Source organism: Anopheles arabiensis, chromosome 3, assembly GCF_016920715.1.
Source record: "Anopheles arabiensis isolate DONGOLA chromosome 3, AaraD3, whole genome shotgun sequence".
In the NCBI taxonomy this organism is placed as follows: domain Eukaryota; kingdom Metazoa; phylum Arthropoda; class Insecta; order Diptera; family Culicidae; genus Anopheles; species Anopheles arabiensis.
Genome location: NC_053518.1, coordinates 1,963,769 through 1,979,528, shown reverse-complemented (window position 1 = coordinate 1,979,528; position 15,760 = coordinate 1,963,769). Strand labels below are relative to the sequence as shown.

At 46.8% G+C, this 15,760-nt stretch overlaps 2 protein-coding genes across 8 annotated transcripts in view; one reads left to right on the top strand and one right to left on the bottom strand.

Moving 5' to 3' along the window:
- The window catches only part of LOC120901424 (rab3 GTPase-activating protein catalytic subunit), a 115,533-nt gene that overhangs the window by 13,840 nt on the left and 85,933 nt on the right, over nucleotides 1-15,760 (bottom strand). The gene's annotated exons all lie outside the window — the stretch shown is intronic.
- Nucleotides 1-15,760, top strand: part of LOC120901422 (leucine-rich repeat and fibronectin type-III domain-containing protein 3) — a 105,977-nt gene that overhangs the window by 5,933 nt on the left and 84,284 nt on the right. The gene's annotated exons all lie outside the window — the stretch shown is intronic.

Genomic DNA, 15,760 nt, shown 5'->3' with positions numbered 1-15,760 from the left:
CCTACAAAGCGAAGGAGGAAGTGTGCTGTTTGCACGTTCGTATGGCGTTTGCACTATTCGCAGCGGCGAAGCAATGCTTCGGAATGTTGTCCACCAAACAACACCGGGGGTACCGTTTTTCCTGTCCTGCTGCCTGTGAGTGACACATACGGTTGGTGGGGGTTGGATAACGTTAATGGGGAGCACACACACACACACACACACACACACACACACACACATACAACCGGACAAGTGGTGACAAAGCGTAACTGAAGCCACACAGGCCACACTCTCGGGGACTCTCGGAAGGAAAAGGATGAACACGAACAAAACAGAAAGAAAAGAAAAAAACATTAACGGACATTTGTATTCTCGACGGTGCGGTGCAGTTGTACGGAGAGATACGAAACGGATGGTTTTGTATTTATTTGCGGAAAATTATGAAATACACGGGTGTGATAACGGGACCGGGAATGTCGGTCGTTTGGTTTGGTTTGGATTAGGATTTAGTCGCTTTGCTTTGCTAACGCTCCAGCGCACAAGCGGACACATTTGATTGAGGTTAAAACACATTAAATCGCTGTGCCGCTGTCCAAATTGAGTTGGATACATTATGCGAAATTCCACAGCCCACCATTAATGCACGCGATAAAGTGTTAAAGTATTTCGTTGATGGGAAAAAGATGCTAAAACAGACAGACAAACACACACACACAGTCAGTCATTCATCTTCGCTTGAAATCGTTTTTGATCGAAGAAGCTTCATTTGCAATTTCGATTCAACTTTCGCTGGCATCGCGTTCCGGTAATCGGTGCTCCCTGGTGCCGCAAATACCGACCACTCAGCTGGGCCTAAATCGACAAGCTTGTGCTCGTGCCAGTCAAACGTACTAAAAGCGTGCGTGCGAATCCGTGACTGCGTGAAGCCGAAGCTGTAAACCTATTAGCGCATTAACACACTTACCAACCTTCCCTCTAGTCGACAGTTAACATTAAAGGGCGCGAGGAAGACACACTTCGGGGTGGTTTGAAGAGAAAAAAAAGATGAAAGAAGACACACGTATCGGAAGCAAAAACGTTCGATGAGAACTTTAATCATTTTGCGATTGGGGTCACACCACAACTTCTATTGCCAACGAATGTTGTAAAGAAGCTCAAGCGCGTGGTGAGGCTTTGCAGCCCATCCGTACGCTCATTACAATTCGATTAGCTTTGTAAGGGCGCGGCAGCACAATAAAGCCACTCTCTGCGCCCCCTCTGGAAACGATCATTAATCGTTCGATCGTTCGACAAATGAGGTCTTGACGATTCTGTCCCCACAGCGCTCGAGAATAGCTCGCATGAATAACGTTCAATTTTCCGTCTAATCTGATGCGAAAGCAAAGCAACGGTACACTTACGCACGAGCATCTTCTCTTTGCCGCCGCCAATCGAATGATACCTGAGACCCATCCAGCTCCCCGGGACAGGAAGGGAAGCGGAATTTATTGTTGCGTATCGGGGCAGGAAAGAACCCACAACACAATAAGGCTTTTGGAGGAACCTGTTGAAAAATAAAAGCAAATCACCGCTTCTGCCACTCTCATCAGATAGAAAACCCATCGATCGATGATGTTCTCTCTCTTTCCCTCTCTGTTTGGAAGGTTGCGTTATTGCGCCACATAATTTTCTTATGTGCGCTCGGAGCCGGTCCATAGCGTGATGGAAAATGTACCGTTCAGCTTTCGAGCGTTTAAATAGCCACATGGAAAACGGCTTTTCCAGAGTGCAGCGCTTTCTCTAGCGTGGTGGTTGGTTCTCTCGCTCGATCGCATCCGTTCGTCCGGATACGTTCGTCGCTTATCGCATCGCAAGTCTCTCGCGCGCGCCATCAACCCACCGTTTCACGCCGCTTTTTTCCGTTACATCGTTCGAATCAAAGGTTGCCTTTACTTTATCAATGCTTCTTACGATGCCGGTCAGCTAAAAGACGCTATTCAATGAGAGCTTTTGTGGTGGATTAGCGTTCCTCTTGAACCCTTCAAAGGGAGGATTTCTTTTGTTAAGCAAAACATTCAAGTATTCAGGCCCTTTCTTACTTACTTCAGGTTTTTAATTTATTGATTAGCATTAGTTTGCGTGGCAATTAAAACCCCCTTCAAATGTTTGCACTTTAAGTTTGCGTAAAGTAATCGATCGCGGCAGCGGTATGTGTGAAAAACACATCTTCGTTTGCTACTGTTACTGCTTATCATGACTACATCCCCTTGAAGCTGAAAGCATGACTTTGGACGAACTAAAAGGAAAGCCTGCGTGAAGAAATACTCAAGAAAAATTAACCAATTCAACCCCGTAGCAAGGGATAACAGAAAAAAAACATTCATCCAACCATCTATCTATTTACACCTCGCCTAACGTGAGCTAACAAGAAAGCAGCGTACGCTTGTAATGTGTGAAGAAAGGGTTAAAAAGAAAATGAACAAAACACATCGTAGAAGATCGATTTAATTACAATGAGCAAAAAAAAAACACACATTAAAGCCCTTTATGCGAATGGAGAAGGAAAATTGCCCTGCGTGTGTCTGTTAAGTAACTGCGATCTTCGGCACATTGAAGGCTTGTTTTATCCAGCTCGATAGATACATGTTATTGTTTTTTTTTTCGCTTCGGGTTTACGGTTTTAACCAAAAAAAAAACAATAATACCTGTGCTCTAAATAACACACACTCTCCAACCGTACGTGTTGCTTAACATGCAGATCATTCCCAAGGTAAGCAGGCAGGTTTTTTCTGTTTATTGGCTGAAAAGATTGGTTGGGAATAACTATCCGCCCCTCTGTGGGAAGGAAAGAAAATAATCCACCGCCACACTGCTGGACGTCTGGCCGGAATTTGGTTCAGTAGGGCCAAGAACGCTTCCTTGCGGGATGTAGGCTGTTGTGGCTGTTTTTTCTTCTGTTTGATGTGGTTGAAAATTTAGGTTGCAGCTACAGTTTTAGGCAGCGACGGAATTGGGTTACGATAATTAAAATCTATTGCACGTGTTGTGCTGTTTTGTATGCGCGCGCGCTCGTTCCTGTTGTAATTGGGGTTGGATTAAGATATCGTGCATGTGGTTTACGGAATACCAGCTTTGATTGGTTGTACCTGCTCAATGCAATTTCCCTTGCCCGTTCCAACTGTGTGCCCAAACCATCCCATTCCGATTGAAAAAGAACAGTTCCCTTCCGACAATTGATTTAATAATTTCCTGTCAACTCACAATCAGTCATGCGGGTCAGCCGTTTTCTTCACACTTAACTACTTTAACTACCGCTTTCCGCCCCCAAACGGGACGGTACGAACGAAACCAAACATCTTACCCTGGTGACGAGAGTTTGAGTGATTTTCCACCATGCACCAGCGTGGACGAAAAGTTCTGCAAGCGTTAGCGCAAAAGTTGTCGCGTCGACTTTCTACAGAAATCCTGCAATCCTTAGCCGGATGCAGAAATTCCTCCGCAGCATGGGACATCCTGCTGCGATTCGGAAAACATTTTCTCACACCCACCAAGCGACGCAACCCCAAAGACGAACTTCTTGCTTTGATTGAGTGCAAGTTCTTGGCCCTTGCAAGAAACGCGACGCGAATAAAGCGAGACCACCACCACCAGCGGCCCATAATCCCCGGAAAGCTTCCCGAGACGCAGCAAACTTTAGTGAAAGAGGAAAAAAGGAACGCCGTACTGAATTGCACAAAACAAAAACGAACTTTCCACAAATCAACAACATCGACCGGGTGGGCATGGCGCGACACTACAAACTACCGCACTATCTACCCCGCGCTCCGGCCTGTTTTCTATGGGATTGAGGAGGAAGTTTAACATAATTCCATTACCTTTGACGCGATCCGGCTCCGATTGGGACGTCCAAGAATGCATTTAAACCTGTCTCTGCCTCTGCGCGGGTCCACTTGGCACTGGGTGACGAACTGCAAACTGTCTGCCTTTACCCAGAACAACAAATCTCTTCCGATAAAACACCCCCAACCCAGTCAGCCGACCAGCCAGCGGGCTTCCTTCCACGGCGAGGCATTTTTGAATAAACATAAGAAATTGTTTGCGAAAGTTTTACGCTTTCTTGCCTGCTTCCTGCTCCTCTGCGGGCTACCGGGTCTTGGCGTATGTCCGGTCTCCGGACCCGGAAGGGATGTAGGGTTGAAATCGTTTTTCGTCGTGCAAAAGAAAGTTTACTTTTGAACCTTTTTTTTGCTGCAAGGCTTCCGAGAGGCGCAAATTCACATTATGGTGGGTTTCCGTTCTGGAATGTGCTTTGCAATTGAGAGGCATCCAGAACGCTACGCACTGTGTGGCAAAAGTTTAAAGCAAAATTAACATTTTTCATTGCATTTTTTTTGCTTAAACTAGGTCCAAACAGTGATTGTACTAAAATTGAAACCTGTGTTCTAAAACATAACCAAACAAATGGGGTCGAATTGAAATGGGTGGACCAGGACAGAACTTCTCCAAAATCATCACATTTCACGTCTTTCTGAAGCACACACACAGACAGACAGACAGACGGACAGACAACGTGCGTCTGTCACTCGGTCCATCCGGAATTGGTGCAAGATTTATGGAACCACCGACCGAATTGTACTACGCCTGGGTCGAAAGCTTAAGCCGAGAGGCGGTTGTGGCAAAGATACACCACAGAACGAGAATACCTTCAAGAAGCACCCGAACCGTAGGATTTTAATGGTACCGAAATCACCAGAAGAAATCACTCCACCAGAAAGGAGGTGTTTGGAAGTGCTGCTTCTTCTTCATTCACAGCCTCTCTAATGGAATCGGCATTGGTGCGCAGGGCACCACACCTCGTAGATGGCCTGGTGGTATTGGATAGAAAAACATGTTTAATGGTTTTTCCATTTTCAACCCTGCCGCTTGCCACCCGAACGCACATTTCCCCGCAACATTTCACAAAACACCCAAACAGCGGTTGACTCCCGGCGACTTCCTTTTGACGAGGGCGACAATGTATCCTTCTGCTTTGCTGTTTATGTTTTTCTCCTCGGTCACTTTACACCAGCAGTCCAGCAGCGCTCTTTAAGAAGAATTTGTGCCATGGGCCGAGAAGTTTTGAAGATGGTGCGGATGACTTTTTTTTTCAAACGTCCTCAATGTTCACCCTATTAAGATGCTCTGCCCCTTCTATTTCCTGCCAGAGGAAGTGCGATTTCCTGATGTCTTTTGACCTTTCTGCCAGCCCTTGGGCCCTCATCAGTGCGCACAGGAGCGCAGCGGTGTGCAGTTGAAACGAAAACCCCCGGAAGATAGACACCTTCTTGTTTTTCGGGGAACAGTTTTGGGTAGAGTTTCATTTGTGTACAGTGTACCGTGCTTTTCCCTGCTTCTTATGTACGTGCAAGTGATTTCAATTTACTTTCTTTTCTGTGCCATCAAGATTCTAGGCACGGCAGCATACAGTTTCGCCCCTTTAACGGGCGAAAAAAAGTAAACAAATGGTCGCTGTTTGCAAGTTTTGTAAGTTAGTAAGAGTTTTTCCCCTTGCCGTTTTTTGTCATCTTCCATCTCTCCTACGATACGCTAAGGGAGCCCTCGGTCAGTTGCAAATGGTTTTGTTCCACTTGATGTGCTTCATTTGATTGACCTCTTACGCGTTCACACCGTCCACGCGAAAGTAATTATTCAATTAATCAAATCCACGAAACCCTTATCAATCAAAACGCCGATTTCTAGCGAAACCAGGGTGCGACGGCTTTGGTTCTCGACAATCGATCTATCTCTCTCTCTTTCTTTCTCTCTCTCTCTCTCTCTCTCTCTCTCTCTCTATCTTTTTCTCTCACGGTGTTGAGGAACTTTTATCGACCCCCTTAGAAGGTGCTGGCAAAAGAAGAATCACCAAACCGCGAACTGTTTGCCGTGCGTTTCTCCAAGCCATCGCCAAACTCCAAACAACCAAACCACCAAACCCGGCGCGCCATTGACCGATCGATCGGTTGTGACTAATGGGTGAAAAGCTAGCGGTAAATCCGCAAATGGCTTTGTAACCGTTTTTCCAAAAACTGCGGCTTGCGGTCACGCCCTACAAGGGCGGTGGTGACGTGCCGACGGGCGAAACAAACAATCTTTACCTACCGGAGAGTGCCTTCGAAGGGATCAGGCTGGCTGGCTGGGGCGGCCCCAAGGCCCCATTAATCGACCGGATGTGCACGTCGATAAGCAGCGGTCACCCTTACCAGGACCGGTGCGGTGCGTGTATGCAAACCGAGGAAGTTTTCGGGTTTTGCAACTGGAAAGGAAATGAACTCGGCAAACCTCACCATAGCGACACCTTTTGTGCGAACGGTTAACCGAGGAAACCTCCCATAAAGGAGCAGCTCGTTTGGGGAACGGGGGAAGCGAGTGGTTCATAAGTTTTTGGGCGAGCGGTTTTCGCACTCCATTTGCAATTCGTTGCGGGCTGTTTGTGTGCGTATGTGGTTAAAAAAGGGCACGCAGATGGTTCCGCTTTATTAGGTTGGCAAAGGATGACTGCTACCGATTGGGTGGATGGTTTCTTAGAACGGTACTCGCTCTCTCCCCCATGCCATTGGAGTCGATTAGTGCGGTGTGGTAACTGCTTGCAAAACAAAAGCATAAAGCATACACCGTGTGTCAAGTGCCATTATCGATCCGATGAACTTGCTAAATTGAGCACTTTGTCTAACTGTTTCCATGCTGTTTTGGGAGGATCAAATTTTGTTGCGATGAAGATGAGTGGATTTTCAATCGTAAATTAGAAATTGTTCCATGACAGGTTTTAAGAACACCAGTATAAGGAGGTTATTAACTTTATCTACAAATGTAGGCAATCTTTTATGTACCATTTGCGTCCAAATGTTACAAGGTTACGTGTTTTCGATGTTCTAATACGTCCTAAAGACTCAAGAAACTGTTCTATCATTATAGGATGTCAAAAAGAAGCTATTATAATTTCCCAGGAATAGATCTAAAAATACCCTTAATATACTGAATTCCATCGCAATGTCTTCAGCGTCAAGAATCACTCAACAAGCACTGCTAAAGCGCGAACGATAATGCGTGTACTAAAGTCGACTCTCTTTTTTGCTTCTTCTATTTTGCTCCACTTTGACGGTCCTTCCTACCTCATTTCGAAAGAAAATGCCATTTTTCGTAACACACACACACACACTCATCTTTTTTGCGCGTGTGTCCAAAGTGGAAAAAGACCACCCCGGCAGCAAAAAAAAAAGGATTTGTTGCCCTCAAATTTCTATTCCCCTCCCCGTCCAATGTGGTCCAACGACGGAAGAGCGGGAGTGTGTTGTTATGATGGAACGAAAAACGTCGGTGGCCGAAGTTTGGAGGCCATCCGGCCAACCCCAGCAGAGCCTACACGGAAGGCATGCCAAGACGAGACAAATGATGATGATGATGCCGCTGATGATGGTGATGATGATGAGGCGAGCTGATTTTAATCTCACGAGATCTTGCTACGCTGGCGCGCGAGTGGGTTAGTTGGTTAGCTTGTAAGAGGGGAAGGAAAGGGGAAGCTTTTTCTCTGTCGTCTGTGGAAGCCACACGGCACCCCAGTTTGCACCGTACCACGCGGAACAGCAACGACGGAACGAACAAACGATGCTTTACTGCGATGCCCCTGAACCTCGTGCGTCGGCAGCATCTTCACCGCGTGAGTGGCAGGGGCGATCGACCCCAAAAAAAAGTGGCGAGTAAGCAGCAGAAGAAAGGAAAGCATAGGGAAAGAAGAAAGAAAAAAGCACCCCCGAGATGCCGAACCATCTGCTCCACAACCTTAAACGTGGTCAAAGAGCTTTCCCGGGACGCTCCCTGTGAAGGATTGGCTGTTCCGTTCTTCACAGTGTGGCACAAACTTTAAGCGAAAAGAAAAAAAGCAAAAACCCTTCCCTTACCTTCCAAATGAAAAACTAGGAAAGAAAAGCCACCACATGACAATCGGCCCCTCAATCGCTTGTTGAGGTTTTCCGCTCATTTCCATTCATCCCCCCGGTTTTTTTGCCCCGTTCGAGCGAAACGAACACAAACGTCCACTCACTGTAAAACCAACGATCATCGGAACGAAGTCTCATCGTGGCAAAGGAGGGAAACCTCTCGGTATGACCCCTGCTTTCCTGACCACAACCCCCATAACCTCGTCCAGCAAAGACGATGCCAGCACGACGACGATGCCCGCAAGGATTGGCAACAAGCACGAAATTATATATGTCAAGTGTTGGCTGATGCTTGCAAAACCGCAAATAACGCTCTCGAAGTTCTCCTCCCTATTTCTGACTGCGGTCCGGATGGGGATGGAATGGGGAGGAAAAAAAAGGGGGGGGGAGGGCAAAAATGGTCGGCCTAGACACAAACGCCTTTCAGTTGCCGTGCATGCCAGTAAGCTACCGAACACTATCCTTTAAGCCTTCGGTACAGCCCTCTCTCTGGACGTTCTGGCCAGAGCCTAGAGCGGGAGGCTTTCGTCGGAAAATTCGGATGACAAATACGGTACACTCCCCTTTCTCCCTTCTACCCCACACAATGGATGGGAGCGCTCCTTGTGTTTACCGAGCGACCACCGAAAGTGCGTACTTGTTTCAGTGTGGATGGGGAGATCGACCGAAGGAAGGAAGAAGCATATTAGAACCATTCTTCGAGAGACACGCACGCTCAGAACTATGGGTGGGGAGGCATTCGCATATTTTCATACCCGGTTTTTTGCCGCTGCTGTTGCCCTCCATCTGTGTCGTTTCATCATCCTTACGAGCAAGGATTCAGTTACATATCAGGCCGTAGGCCGTAACCTACACGCTGGTTGTGGACGACCACAATTTGCTCCCTCCTTCACCTTCACACAATGGTTGACTGTCTGTTTCAGTACCCTTTTTTCCATTCACATGTATGAGTGTGTGTGTACTAACCCCCATTCAGCAGCAATCACTTGCCACTGTGTGTGTGTTTGTGGTTGGGGTGGGAGTAACGCATATATCAATCTGATAAGAAGGGACCCCGAGAGAGTGAGAAAAAAAGAGGTGAATCCTTCAAACCATTTTAGCTCCATTAAAAGCAACGAGCTCGGGGAAGGACGGCCAGATGATACATGATTCTACCACCCCGCCCATGAAGATAAATATGAAAAAAGCGGGTGAGAACATTTTACCGTGTGACCCTCCATCAACAAGCAAAACAAAGTTGCTTGTGTCAACTGTTTAAAGTTAAAGGCGTGACATGGTTTTTCTCTTGTAACGTGGTGTTGAGGATTGTGCGTGTTTGAAGATTGCAGCAATTTCTTTGAATTAATAATTAAAGCAAATCATGATTCCGGTCTTTTTATTGATCCAGCTCCAAAAAAAGGGTGTACTGTTGGCATTATAATGTCCTCAGAGCCTAGACCAAAACACCCTGGCTTTGCAGAGGCTTAGCGTATTTAAAGGCGTTATTTTTTGACACCCTGAAAAACCACGCTAGTAACACACACACACACACACGCCAAGCCACTAAGGCAACTTCATCCCTGAACACAACTGAAACCAACCGGATGGTCCAAGCTGGGCGGCGCAAGCCACAGTCCATGTCGTACTCGTTTCGCTTTGTGGCTTACAACGGGGGCCCGGGATGTAATAAATAATAAAGCGGCAGCTGTAGTGCCCATCCACCGGCAGTTCCACTAACGGCTGAAAAACCGTGTTTGTCTTGCGGTGCAGACACCGAACCATCATCGTCGCTAGACGCCAAAGGCTCGCGCACTGTGTTGCCTTGTTTAGATTTCGTTCATCGGAGCAATGCGTTCCATGTTAGCGCGCGTTAAGAGCGACCCGGCCGTATGTATGTATGTTTGCATTGTATTGCTAAAGGACATACGTAGGTTTTATCGTCCTCCCGTGTTGCAAAAACCACAGAAACACTCACACACACACACGCTCCGAACACCGATCAAACGCCGGAGGCTTGTGATGAGGATGATTGTCTCCCTGTGCCAGGCAGACCTTCGTCATACACGCACACACGACACTAGCAATAAGCAAATGCGAGGACTGCCGGACACGATGCGATCACTGCCCCCCCGAACCCGGATGTGGGACGATGAAATATTGACATTATTACGATTCCATTCCGGGAAAGCCCGAGATCCACAGGCACTGGTTCCTAGAGCTCAAGCGAAGTTCTATTGGTCGCAGAAGGTCCAACGGTAGAAGCCTGGAATGCAATTTTCGTTTTCAAACACTCCGATCGTTTGGGATGATGCAGGACGACCCCGATGAACCTTCGGTGCGTCAAGGCACAGTTCAACACACACACACACACACTGGGCACTCTGGGCTGCTAATGGTTCGTGTTTGTGCGATATTAAATCATCTTGTGGTCCCATTTCGCGTGCTGTTGATGTTGTGTACGATGGTTAAACACTGGTTTGTTTCTTGCCATACACCTGCAGGTGTGCAAAGAATCGAGACTCTTTGTTGGCGTAGGCTGCGTTTGATAAATATGCAGCTGAAAGGAACATCAGTGACTGCATGCGTTATCGACGGTCGTGTGGGGTTTTGGTCGGAGAAAGGATAGAGCTGAGGGGAAGTAATTATGAATCACAATCTTCTGGTGCTGGATGGATAATGCCTGGGCAAAAGCTTGCTGGATTTCAGGTCAAATCAATCAATCCTTGACGTTCGGGATTTTGCCAAATAGCATCCAGAATATTGTAACCATAGAGTCGTCCCTTTCCGCAACAAAGAGTAACATCGTATGGACCAACAATCTATCCTCCATTTCCAATCAGTATGACTCAATGCAAACTATCGTTAACGTTTCTTTCTGCTGAAAGAAGAAGGCTCTTTGTAACGGCACAACATAAAATGCAATTTTACAGCCCATTTCCGTTTGTCCCACCGGATGAACCACCGAAAACTCCGAACCGAGCTCGGAGAACAAACATTTTTGGTCACATTTTCTCTCTCTCTCCTCCTCCACTGTAGAACAGAACGACAATTAAAACCATTCATTTCCTTATACGAAGGCGGATGTCGAAATTATCATCGCTTAGCTGTCTTCATTGTTGCCTTTCTCTTCGGTAGCGCAGGGAGAGAGAGAGAGAGAAAGCGAAGAAAGCGACTGCACATGCACATATACTCCCGTGTGACAATGTTACCGCGCGCGTGGACGCGTGGTAAAGGCAGCAGAGCCACGTGCTTTGTTCTTTCCGAGCACCGAAGATGCAAGCGGAAGTGCACCCGCGGCAGTAACTAACGAAACATTGGCATGATTGCTAAGCGGGGAGAGTGTGCTGAGGGTTCTATCTTTTTAAACGATCGCTGCTACTACTTCCTGCTTTACCGGGAGATTTCCAGCTGCAGCTAGAAGAAGTTTGGGGTAAGAACATTAATTAAAGAGTTCCCATGTACGCCATATGGTCGCATTTAATTTCGGCACCAAAGTGGGAGACATTCGTAGCGCATTAAGTATGTGCTTCCGGGTGCATTTCTTTGGAAATGCTGTGCGTTAGTGTTTCCGTGTGCAAGCAAGAACGTTCTCTACACATTGTGTTACTGATATTGAAAAGGTACAATGCGCCACTAAGTAACACGGGTCAAATAGTGTTGAAACACTTTCTTGAAAGCTAAGAAGTCTTTGAAGCCAACATAAAAACGCTCCTCCAACGACACTCAGCTGCAGTTGTTTGGCTCCGGAACGCTCTTCAGCGCGGTTGCAGTTACACGACGATGAAACTAATTTGTACCGGCCGTACCGCAAGCATCCAAAGAACCGTACCGAAGCGGCTGACGTACTTCCGGCAAGCGAAAAAGGCCCAAGAACAAGCTCCAACCATTCGGCGAGAGGCGCTCAGAACAAAAGTTTCTTCTTGGATTCTTCGCCGCCTCATTCGTCGGCGGGCCGGGCTGGGTCTGCTTCTCCCCACCGGGTGGAGAATTAATTTTCGAAATTAATTACACCTAGCGTGTTTTACACTTTAGAGGCTGAGCCGCTTCTTAGGAGGCGTTAAAGTGCCTGCTAAAGTCGAAAACACCAGCCAACGGAAAACACACAGAAAAGAACGAGAAGTGGTCCAGGCGGCGTGAAATATCTCACGCTCGTGGGCTCTGTTTTGCTTCCGTGTAGGATTAGGCACGGCTTTTAGTGAAGCCTAGTAAAGAGACCAGCACACCGGCGTCGTCATCGTTGGAGCAGATCGTTTAACGCAAAGATGTACGATCGGAGTGGCTTTTTCTCTACACCTTCGGAGCACCAGCACAATGCACGAGTCTTTCTCCCCCCTTTTTTGGCGCCCAAGAAAGTGCAAATCATCTTACAAAAATAAAATATCCAACATAGCTCGGATGTCGCGGTGTTGTGGCTTGCCGTTTTCCCATTTCTTCAAGGGGAGGCACATTCTTAGCCCAAGAAATTCCAACGCTGCGTCAAACCATTGGAGCAGCACCGGAGCGGTATCTTCCAACTCCAGGTTGCCCATAGATTAAGACCTACGACCCTGTTATTTACGGCTTAATGGGTGTGCATTCGAGCCCTTTCGATGAATGACATCTTCCCGTTGCCCGAATCGCGTCAGTCGCAAGCGCCCGTTCGTTCGTTCGTTCGCTCGTCCGACGCCTTCTTGTGCTGGATACGCAACACGCATTGCCATTACCACACACACACACAGGCATCCCAGCATCTAATTTCTCTTCATTAGTCTAATGGGAATGTAATTGTATGGTAATTAAATCTTTCTATTTCGCTACGCGCGCCCGTTTCGTCAACGTCTGTGGAATGTGTCCCCAATGTTGGAAAGGAATGTTCCCGCCATTTCCCGGGTGAACACGAAAGTGTCCTCAGCAAAAATCTTGTCCAACCGACCGAAGTGCAGAAAGCGAGAGCTTATCTAATTAATTGGTTTAGTTTCAGCAGCATCTCGTCTGGTGCATGGTAGAAGCTTGAAGTGTTTGTATGACAAGCTGTCGAAATAACCTATCGCCCGGGAACAAAACTGCAAAACCCGATGATATGACGCCTGGAAGCGTTCCCGAGCCGCAGGGTGCTACTGGGTTAACCAAATTTCCAGCTCCAGAACATCCCCCCGGTGGCGGTGCTGTCGACTCTTCGGCATGTCCAACGTGTGGTTTTAATCCAACGAGGATGATGCACGCTACCATTCTTCTACCACAGCTCGGAAGTAACACGAAGCACATAATGGATAAGTTGATTAGATTAGTATTGTATTATGGTACAGAGAAGAGAGAGTTGGAAAAAAAGAACAATTCCACAACACACAAAACAAGGAAGCAAAAATAGCATTACGTAGCATCCCACCTAGTGCACGTGGTAGCGGCGGACAGAAGCGGACAACCATCCTAAAGGGTGGATAATTAAAATGAATGAAGATGAATCTCGACGCGACACACAGTGGCAGCAAACTTTGGCGTCGTTCGTCGACGTTCGTTGGTGTAGAAGCAGGACTAAATAACAACAGGACGAAAAAAAGTGTCCCATTGTGTGAGTGTCAGTTGTGGCGAGTGATTTCAGATGTGTTGGAGTGCGCTTTCGCCACATCGCCAACTACGAAGGAATCTCTTTTAAAACTGCAACTTAGTGGTGACTGATTTAAGATTGCAACACTCAAGCACCACATAAATTATGGTACGCAAAGATAACTTTTTCATTTAAAAAAGATAAAAGTGAGCAAATGAAACTGTGCATTAAGGACATCAGGCCTTCAATCCTGCGAGCCGTAGCAAAGTGATGCTTTTTTTAATTAATGCGAAACAGAGACACGGAGGCTTTTAAAGATTCCTGCTTTGTTACTTCTACATCAATAATTAAACTTTAACTTCATTTTGGGCACGGTCTTGTGAGATATTCCCGTATCCAGATATCAAGAACCTCCATTTGACGTCTTGCAAGACCCTTCTCCAACTCCTCCAACATATCGCAGAATTAAAATGATATACTTTAAAAAATAATAAAACACACACACATAGAATTCGTGCAGACAACGAGTCAGCAAATAGCGGACTAATTTGCTCACTCCCGATTCCATGCGTGCACGAAACGAACCGAAGTGCCATAAATAACATTAGCATACATGAATTCCGGGCACTGGGACGACGACGACGACTTGGTTTTTCTTTCCAAGGGGAGGGTTTTGTTTTTGTGACGCTAAAACCGGCGCTGTCATCGGCAATGGAAACCAGGGGTCAGGGACGTCAGAGTGCTGAAAAATGCGGCAAAGCTGTAGCGAGCGGTGACTCAGTAAAGGAGCTACCCAAGGCTGCCTGCCCTCCCCGTGGACGCTCACGACGCGTCGTACAAATACAATCAGGCGAAAAGGCGTGCAAGCAAGCAAACGACAATATCTGCTCGCTAATGTTTACCTTCATTTCGTTCGCTTTCACGGTGCTGCTGCTGCTGCTGCGGCTACTACTGCTGCGTCTACCAGCAATCAGGTTCACTCCGACACTTTACGGGAATGTAGAAGAAAAACTCCCTTTTTTGTTGCTTTAATTCGATGGTGATTCAAGAAGGGATACTTGCCCCGTCCGCTATGCGACAACACAGACAGGGGATGTCGTCTCCGAGCGGTATGGGTTCGTGACACCGCGAAGGAAAGACAGACAGACCCACACATACCGGAGACTTCAGAAGACTTTGGTGACAATTTCAAATATTTAGCATATAAACAACAACCATTTCCGTAGTCCTCTCTATCTCTGTGGAAGCGTTTTTTTTTCTCTACCTCACCCGCCACGTGCTTCTGTGTTGCTTTCGCCTCACCTTGTCACCGTGTCAATATTCCAAACGCACTTACCGAACAAAACATGCTGCTCTGGGAAGATTAGATTCCGTTCTAGGACTCCCACCTCCCGCCGACTGTGACTTTCTTGCTAACTCCTTGCGAGTTTGCTATTGTGGATTTTGCTTTCTTTTTTAAAAACGTTTCCCTACTCGAGCATTGTGATTATACGCTGGCGAGGGAGGGAATCCAAAAGCTTAACAGAATCGCGGTTTCATACGAAAATCCTTTTTCCTCCTCGCGACTCTGTTGAACCGCACCAGAAGCTGCACAAACCGGGACACAATGTAACCACTATCAATTTCGATTTGTAAATATTTGTTCTACTTGTGTGGTTTCGCTCAACAAACGCGCGGGGTTTTCTGTCAACGGGGTGGGCCGAGCATTGCGCAAGGGATGCTGGAAAGAGTACGCGTGTGTGTACTCGCGTAACAATGGAGCTGCTCCGGAGCTTTGCGAATCAATGGTGCGTCCTTTGCGCTATGCTTTTGAATAGAGCGCATGATGGTGGTGGTGGTGATGCTGGTGGCATACCTTGGCATAGCTAAATAGTTATATTTATTCATTACGAAAGTTTGTTATTGCGAGAAACCCACCCGCAAGGGGTATGTTTAACGTGCGCAAATTAAAGTTTATTTAAATCACGCAGCTGTAGGGGGTCGCAGGAAAGGAGTGTGCCCTGTGGCTGATGGTGTGGCTCGAATAGCTTTGTTCGATTTCCAAGCTTTTCCACCGCGATAAACTTAATGGAATAGTTTATGTTTTTGATACTAGTAATGATAATTGAAGGGAGAAATATGAATGAAACAGTTTTGAAAATCTCTAATAACACTTTTTCAAGAGAAACAATCATGAGACAGGACCAAAAAACATTCCAATTTTGAAGTTCCCAATAGACCCAATCATCGTTTGTCTTACTTACAGTAAAAACGTTAACGAGAAAGTAAAACGATTGTTCTACCTTTCCATCCACCCTCCCATTCGCAAACTCATGTCACAGGA